Raw genomic sequence first — 9,145 nt, forward strand, 5'->3', positions numbered from 1 at the left:
CTTTGTCTTATTTCTTTATTGCCCACAAGGGGTTACACACAGAGGGGACAAACAATGACAGACAAACGGATTAAGTCGATTACATCGACCCCAGTGCGTAACTGGTACTTATTTAATTGACCCCGGGAGGATGAAAGGCAAAGTCAACCTCAGCGGAATTTGAACTCAGAACGTAGCAGCAGATGAAATACCGCTAAGCAATTTGCCTTAATCTGTTTGTCTGTCCTTATTTGTCCCCTCTGTGTTTAGCCCCTTGTGGGTAATAAAGACATATATACACATCCCTATAAATCTGAGTATTGTGCTTACATATATATATGTATATTCTTTCTAATTTTGCCACAAGGCCAGCAATTTTTAAGGGAGAGGGCAAGTCAACCCCAATACCTTCTTTAATTGATCCCGAAAAGATCCATAAATCACAGAACATTATGAGTCAGGAGAAATACCACAAAGCATTTTCCCAGCACTCTAACTATTCTTCCAGCTCATCTTCTTTTTCATCATCATCATTTAACCCTTTAGCATTTAAACCGACCATATCCGGCCAAAAGTATTCTGCCTGTTTTATGTTGAAACTGGCCAAATCTGGTCTCTCGCACCAACCCTACAATATCGTTTTAAAAATTAACAGCTACCTCATCAAAACCTCATAGCTACAAGATAATGCATGATTAGTTCAAAGCAATGTGGATAAAGAAGCATTAATTTTGGCAGAATAATGTGAACACTAAAGGGTTAATATTCGTTTTCCATGCTGGCATGGGTTGGACGGTTTGACAGGAGCTGGCTAGGCTAGGCAGGAGACTGCACCAGGCTTCACTGTCTGTTTTGGCAGGGTTTTTACAGTTGAATGCTCTTCCAAACATCAACCAACTTACATTGGATTCTGTTAGGCAGTGGATAATTCATAGGCGGCGAGCTGGCAGAATCGTTAGCACGCTGGGCGAAATGCGTAGCCGTATTTTGTCCGCCGTTACGTTCTGAGTTCAAATTCCGCCGAGGTCGACTTTGCCTTTCATCCTTTCGGGGTTGATAAATAAAGTACCAGTTACGCACTGGGGTCGATGTAATCAACTTAATCTGTTTGTCTGTCCTTGTTTGTCCCCTCTATGTTTAGCCCTTTGTCGGCAGTAAAGAAATACATAGACAAGTGACCAAATCTCTGATCTTATTTTAATTAAGCAAAATAGAAATGCTTCAATTAGTTTAATGTCTCAGGGAAAGGTATGACATTAAAAGCTGTCCATGTATTTCATTTATACGAATTTCCTTTGGTTTTGCTACATGAACTATTGTTTTGAGTGCCAGAAGGACTTTCATAAAATATAAAGCACAAATTGTAATTATACTTCACAGTTGAATTACAGTTATAAAATTTCAAATTTTTCTGTGAGTTCTAAGGTATGGAAAACCTTTGGTTTTCCATACCTTAGATTTCTCCCCACCAAAAAAAAAAGAAAAAAATAGGGGTGAGCTTGGTAGCCCTGGCTGGACTACTTTCATCATTGGTTGACTCAGTCAGGACTGACATGGAGCTAAGCACAAACAACAACCACCATTCTCAATCAAAATAATGATGATTGACTAATTAAATGTTTTCTTTATCTCACAACATATTTACTTTTAGTAAGATTTTCAATTAATTTCTCAGCATTAAATATGTCAATACTAGTGAACTAATCAATAAATTATGTCCTAGGTTCTCAGTAATTATAATTACTGAGGGATTTAGATTTGCTAGAATCAAGACTGATGTAACTAGTTACTTTATTTAATGCTATATAAGAATGATACTCATGAGCCATCAAGAGAAATGTCTGTATAGTTGCTCAGCGTGTTAGAAATAGTAACCAAATTTCCCTCAAATCATACCTTTGTCTTAAAAGAGAGAGAGAGAGAAGGAAGAGCCACACTGGATAATATTGTCCTAGTTGTACTACCTGAAATACAGATGGAATGGTCACATCTGGAATACTTTTCATCATAGATCTGCTCATTTAGAGATAATCTGGGGCTTAGAAACAATTTAATCTCAGTGACTGCAATATATGTCATAAATAAAACCTTATAATCTGTTAATGCAATTAACTACATGTTTAATGTTAACCCTTTCATTACTATATTTATTTTAAGATGCTCTGTTTCTTTCAATTAATTTTAAATATAACAAAGAATTTAGTAAAAATAACTTAGTTATCGTTCAGTTAGTGTTAGGAACATAAATTGTGACTTAAGTTTGGTGAAAGATTTTAATTCAGAACTTATGAAAACAAGACATTTGTACTACAGAGCCAGAGCTGGTTTCAGCCATTTGAGATGCTCTGTGTTTCTTTCAATTAATTTTAAATATAACAAAGAATTTAGTAAAATAACTTAGTTACCATTAAGCTAGTGTTAGGAACATAAATTGTGACTAAGGTTTAGTGGAAGATTTTAATTCAGAACTTATGAAAACAAGACATTTGTACTACAGATCCACAGGTGGTTCAGCCAGGTTGGTATCGATAAGAGGTTTATTGCCTCATTTTTGTGTGTTTTTTTGTAGTTGAAAATCAAAAGAAACTTTGTAATGAAAACTGAATATTTATTGCCTTTAAATATGACTATTTAACTCCAATCTGATCTGGCAGAGTTTCTACAGCTGGATGCCCTTCCTAACACCAACCACTCCGAGATTTTAGTGGGTGCTTTTACATGCCACCGGTACGAGGGCCAGTTAGGTAGTACTGGTAATGGCCACGCTCAAATGGTGCTTTTTATCTGCCACCTGCACAGTAGCCAGTCGAACAGCACTGGCAACGACCTCGCTCGAATGTTTTTTTCATGTGTCACCAGCACAAGTGCTAGTAAGGCGACGCAGGTAACGATCACGCTTGAATTGTAGCTATTTACATCTGACTCTATGAGGAACTCTGTATTGCACCAATGATGTGATGCAGACTACCAACTCCATGACTGATTCAATTAGCTGTAACTCTATAATCTTCTAATATCTATTTCTTTACTACCCACAAGGGGCTAAACAAGGACAGACAAACAGATTAGGTCGATTATATCGACCCCAGTGCGTAACTGGTACTTATTTAATTGACCCCAAAAAGATGAAAGGCAAACTCGACCTCGGCGGAATTTGAACTCAGAATGTAGCGGCAGACGAAATACCGCTAAGCATTTCACCCGGCGTGCTAACGTTTCTGCCAGCTCACCGCCTTATAATCTACTACCACCATACTACCACGAGCTAATGAAGAAGCCTCTACATGATTGCTTGACCTGCTAGAAATAGCAGGCAGATTTTCGCAACCATGTTCCATCAGCTTAAAGTACACACACATTCAGTAATTTCTTCTTAGGACTGACATGGAGCTAAGCACAAACAACAACTGCCATTCTCAATTGTATTCCTAAATATGCTGCTAAAAAGCAGGATGGTCATAGCTGGAGTGCCCTTGATCATAGTTTCTGCTTGAGCAAGTTTGATCTGGAGCTAAACAACAGCTATGCCTAGTAATCTAAAAACTATATAAAATTGGCATCCCTCCAGTCTGCAAATTCATTATATTAATCCTTTAGTATTTAAACTAGCCACATCTGGCCTGTTTTGTGTTCAAACTGGCTGGATCTGGTCTTTCACACTTCTCCTACAATGCCATTCTAAAAATAAACAATTACATCATTTAAATCTCACAGCTATAATAAGATAATATAGGGTTAATTAAAAACTGTGGATAAATAAGTATTGTGTTTGACAGAATAAACTGAATGCTAAAGGGTTAAGTAGATGTTGGTATTTTTGACCATTGCAACTATTATCAAGTTCTGTTCCATGAATCCTTCTAAAAAAAAACAAAACAAACAACAGCTGGAAATTAAGGGTGTACTGACCCCCACTCCCCACCTTATATGTATGCAAAAAATTATGGTGAACTGCGTTCTAAAACTTTTATCATGTTATGGCTTAAATAATTACTCACCTTGTCAGAATGTTATTAATAAGATTTAAATACTAAAAAAAACGAAGAAATAGAAAGAGAAAAAAAAGTGGGGTGGGGTGGGGTGGTAACAGCAGAAGGGGGAGGAGGAGGGGGTAATGAGCCACACTCACAAGAACAAGTGGCGTGCTCAGCTGTGCCCCACAGTCATGATTGTGATGGCGTTGCCGTGGGGAATGGCCCGTATTTTATTTTTCTTAATCATTCAATATGATCTCAAAATATCCTCATCATCATCATCAAGCCCTGGACAATTACTACCTCAACATTACTATGAATTCTATCTCTAGAACTCATTGGGCCGGTTACCCGGTGACTGAGATCACAACACCCCCAGAGAGCAGAACCCCAGTCCATTGCAGGGTCAATCATTTTTGCCAGTTGAGTGGACTGGAGCAATGTGAAATACAGTGTCTTGCTCAACGACACAGTGCACCACTGGTATTTGAGCTCATGATCTTTTGATCATGTACCGGATATTCTAGCCGTTAAGCCACATGGCTTCATAGAAGCTTCTGATTGTAAAGAGCAAATTGACATCTTTATATGTATTACTATCTAAATAACTTAATTTAATTAATTAATTGTCCTTGGCAGGATTTGCATTCAGAATCATTAGCTTATTTGATCATCAGTTATTATCCAATTTCATTAACCCTTTCGTTACTGTATTTATTTTGAGATGCTCTGTGGCGCTTTCAATTACTTTAAATATAACAAAGAATTTAGTAAAATAACTTAGTTATCATTCAGCTTGTGTTAGGAACATAAATTGTGACTAAGGTTTGGTGGAAGATTTTAATTCAAAACTTTTGAAAACAAGACATTTGTACTCAGAGCCAGAACTGGTTTCAGCTGGGTTGGTAATGAAAGAGTTAAGGTGGCACCATCACTAGTGTTTTCTACATGGCACCAGCATGAGTGCTTTTAATCCCTTTGTTACCATATTTCTGTTGAGACGCTCTGTGTTTCTTTCAATTAATTTTAAATATAACAAAGAATTTAGTAAAATAACTTGGTTATCATTAAGCTAGTGTTAGGAACGTAAATTGTGACTAAGGTTTGGTGGAAGATTTTAATTCAAAACTTTTGAAAACAAGACATTTGTACTACAGGGCCAGAAGTGGTTTCAGGTGGGTTGGTATCAAAAGGGTTAAGGTGGCACCATCACTAGTGCTTTCTACATGACACCAGCATGAGTGCTTTTAACCCTTTTGTTCCCATATTTCTGTTGAGATGCTCTGGACTTCTTTCAATTAATTTTAAATATAACAAAGAATTTAGTAAAATAACTTGGTTATCATTAAGTATTAGGGACATAAATTGTGACTAAGGTTTGGTGGAAGATTTTAATTCAAAACTTATGAAAACAAAACATTTGTACTACAAAGCCAGAGCCGGTTTCAGCCATTTGAGATCCTCTGTGTGTCTTTCAATTATTTTTAAATATAAAAAAAAGAATTTAGTCAAATAACTTAGTTATCATTCAGCTAGTGTTAGGAACATAAATTGTGACTTAGGTTTGGTGGAAGATTTTAATTCAAAACTCATGAAAACAAAACATTTGTACTCAGAGCCAGAGGTGGTTTCAGCCGGGTTGGTAACGAAAGGGTTAAATTTGTATCAAGTTAATCAAATGAGCTGGCTCTCCTAAACTGGTGAGGATGATATGATTGCCACTCAACTTGAACATCTTTAAGGAAAACTATAGGCAGGGATGGATGTTCTAAATTTGGGAATTTTTGCTTTCAATACTTATTTTCAGTAAATTTAGACATAAGTACTGTTCTCAGGAGTGCCAAGCATCTCCTCTTTGCTAATCACATTCAGTGATTTTATCAACGTAGTCTCACTATATAAATAAATTGTTATTGTCTTAAATGTTGGAGTAAGTCAGTTTCTAGTCTCTCTTTCTAGCACTGCATGAATGAAACCGATGAACCATATCTAGAAAAATAACGGTAACAATATGATTTAATCATAATATTCACATGATTAAGCTATATTGTTACTATTAGTTCCAAGCACTTCCCAGCCTTTTGGCCAAGATCAAAGTGTGCTATTAGTTTCAACATAGTTTAGCCAATATTCTGGTTTGATTAAACAATATTGTTACTATTTCTGGATAATAGATAATTGATGGAATGCCAAGAAGATGAGCTGTTTGTTAGCTTAGAGTGGAAATTGGGCTAAGGTTAATGTATATTTCCAGTCATATGGCGGCTCTAATTAAACACATACAAGTAAATTCCATTTATACAATTTTGAAGTTTTAATTAAAAAAAAAACAATCGGCTAAAAAATTACATTTACTCTTTTACTCTTTACTCTTTTACTTGTTTCAGTCATTTGACTGTGGCCATGCTGGAGCACTGCCTTTAGTCGAGCAAATCGACCCCAGGACTTATTCTTTGTAAGCCTAGTACTTATTCTATCGGTCTCTTTTGCCGAACCGCTAAGTTAAAGTGACGTAAACACACCAGCATCGGTTGTCAAGTGATGTTGGGGGGACAAACAGACACACACACATATATATATATATATATATATATACATATATACGACGGGCTTCTTTCAGTTTCCGTCTACCAAATCCACTCACAAGGCTTTGGTCAGCCCAAGGCTATAGTAGAAGACACTTGCCCAAGGTGCCACGCAGTGGGACTGAACCTGGATCCATGTGTTTGGTAAACAAGCTACTTACCACACAGCCACTCCTATTTTTTACAAATTTATTGTTAGTATTTGTATTGTCAACATATTTATGTAAAATGCTAACTCTAATGTGTTCCAAGTTATAAACTATGAATTTTCTATTTAGAAATAAAGCTGAATGACACAAATAATAGGGAGCTTTGACAGCATTTAGTTATATCTGTATATATGAAAGGCAGGAGGTGTGTATGTGTGTGTGTGTGTGTACGTGAATGTAATTTATGCACATCCACAAATTAGCATGCATGTCGCTCCAATTTTAGGAGGACATTCATCATGATCCTAGCTGTATTTTCGTCAGCTTATTTTCCCCCAGAGGCACCAGCGAATAGCAGTAAAAATAAATTTTCAACCAAAACTTTTAACAATTTTCAAGTCAGAGAAATCACCATTGTTTGCAAACAGGAGTTAAGTCCCCTTCTAGCGACGAGTAAGTTTTTGTTTAGACTTTTGTTGGTTTTTTTTTATCCATCGAGAAAAAAGTGTTTCGTTGATATACGGGCAATACACACACACGAACATGTATGCAATAGGTGTACGTACATACATGTGTGTGTGTGTTGCCCATTATATATACATATATACATATATATACATATATACATATATATATATATATATATATATATATAATATATATATATATACATACACACACACTATATATATATACATATAAACCAATTTCAAGGGATTTTGCCCAAATTTGATGTCAATGTTACTTAGTTTGGTTTGAAATAAAGAACTTGATTAGCTTAATCCTGGGCAAAAACCGGGTTATACTGCTAGTCCCTTTATATTATTAGTTCAAATCCTATAAGAGTGGATAAAATAAGTGCTAATATTGTTCTGGAGGTTAAAGCAGTGAGCTGGCAGAACCTTTAGCACGCCATGCAAAATGCTTAGTTGCAGTTTGTCCATCATTACACTCTGAATTCAAATTCTGCTGTGGTTGACTTCGCCTTTCATCCTTTCAAGATCAATAGAATAAGTACCAGTTGAACACTGGGGTCGATGCAGTCGACTTACTCCCTTCCCTGAAATTGCTGGCCTTGTGCCAAAATTTGAAATCAGTATTGTTCTGGAGTTGATCCAATCAGTTGCACACCCTCCTTACAATTTGTGGATTAGAACCAATGTAAGAATTCAATATTTTATTCAGAATTGAAATTTAGTTTAAAGAGGAAGAAGAACTCATTTATTAGAACATTAGAATTATAATGTTATGGTTTAAACTATGGTCTTAGAATTGCATCTAAAAAGCAAAGCTTTATATGTTGTTTTGAACTCTGGAAAAATGGCTTTATTGTAAGAATTAGCTTCATGCCTTATATGTTTTTCATCATCAGGTGTTGTGTTCTCATTTAAGTATTATGAAAAGAGATCTGTTTTTTTTTATCTGTTACAAACCACTTATAGATGAGACCAGTCTGAAATAATCCCATCATAAGCTGTCATGAATAAAAGCTGAAAGGACCAGTAATCATTTTTGGTTTCTATTTTATTAACCTTTAGCATGCTGTAGGTGCATCATGTTGCCATATAAGTTTTGTCCCTTCTCAATGTGACACAATGCAGCTGCAGCAGCAATAACTCATACGGTGACATGATGCACCAAAGTGTGCTAAAAGTTAAAATAAACACTTTTCTGAATAGGTTGCTAGGTTTTCTTTTAATGTTAGCAACTGTTTTCAACTTGTCTTCATTGAAAGCAATGAATTACTTGAAGGATTTATTATTCAATAAAACCTTTAATTCTTAATAATGCATCTTATATGTTACCTATAAAGGACCTAGTCAGCCATGATTCCTGTTTTGGCTGATATCAACTGTCATTATTTCCGGAGATGTACTTGTCTGGCAAATGATTCCATCTGAGGTTGTGTGTTGAAACTAAAACATTTACAGGATGAAAGACACATAATACCTGTCCAAAAGCACACAACAGACTGTTAACTCCACTTAAACATTTATTATTTGATGTTGAAATTTTCCTCACCAAATAATAAATGTTGAAGTGAAGTTAACTCAATAATATATTAAAAATTTGGTAAAAAAAACCCCAAAAAACAGTAGGTTCATAGCAAGCAAAATTCTTAGTCTTATTTAAAATCTATTGTTGAAGTTATTTCACTTCACTCAAGCTATTAATGCAATTTAAAAAGTAATGAGCATCACAATTTTTCTTATAAACACAAGGGTTTTTTACCTTAAAAGTTTTTTTAAATGTATCTTTTGAGCAGGAATTAGTAGTTTGAATTGCTTCTTCTCATTCCTTATTTCACTTCAACAAAAATTGTTGTTTCTAAAGTTGCTGCCGAGTCAATTATTTTCTCTCTTTATACTGGTAAAAACCTTTTTATTAGTAAGTAATTTGTAGTTTTTCATTGTTGAAAATGAAATCTTTGATCTCAAACTTGTCAACTGATTTCCTA

General features: G+C 35.3%; 1 protein-coding gene across 1 annotated transcript in view; it reads left to right on the top strand.

Moving 5' to 3' along the window:
- Positions 1 to 9,023, top strand: part of LOC115217060 — a 19,761-nt gene extending 10,738 nt beyond the window's left edge. Inside the window, exon 2 of the mRNA XM_029786645.2 lies at positions 7,697 to 9,023. The gene's annotated coding sequence lies outside the window, so the exon portion shown is untranslated. The remainder of the gene's footprint in view (positions 1 to 7,696) is intronic.
- The last annotated feature ends 122 nt before the right edge of the window (positions 9,024 to 9,145 follow it).

This window comes from Octopus sinensis, linkage group LG11 (genome assembly GCF_006345805.1).
Source record: "Octopus sinensis linkage group LG11, ASM634580v1, whole genome shotgun sequence".
Classification (NCBI taxonomy): Eukaryota; Metazoa; Mollusca; class Cephalopoda; order Octopoda; family Octopodidae; genus Octopus; species Octopus sinensis.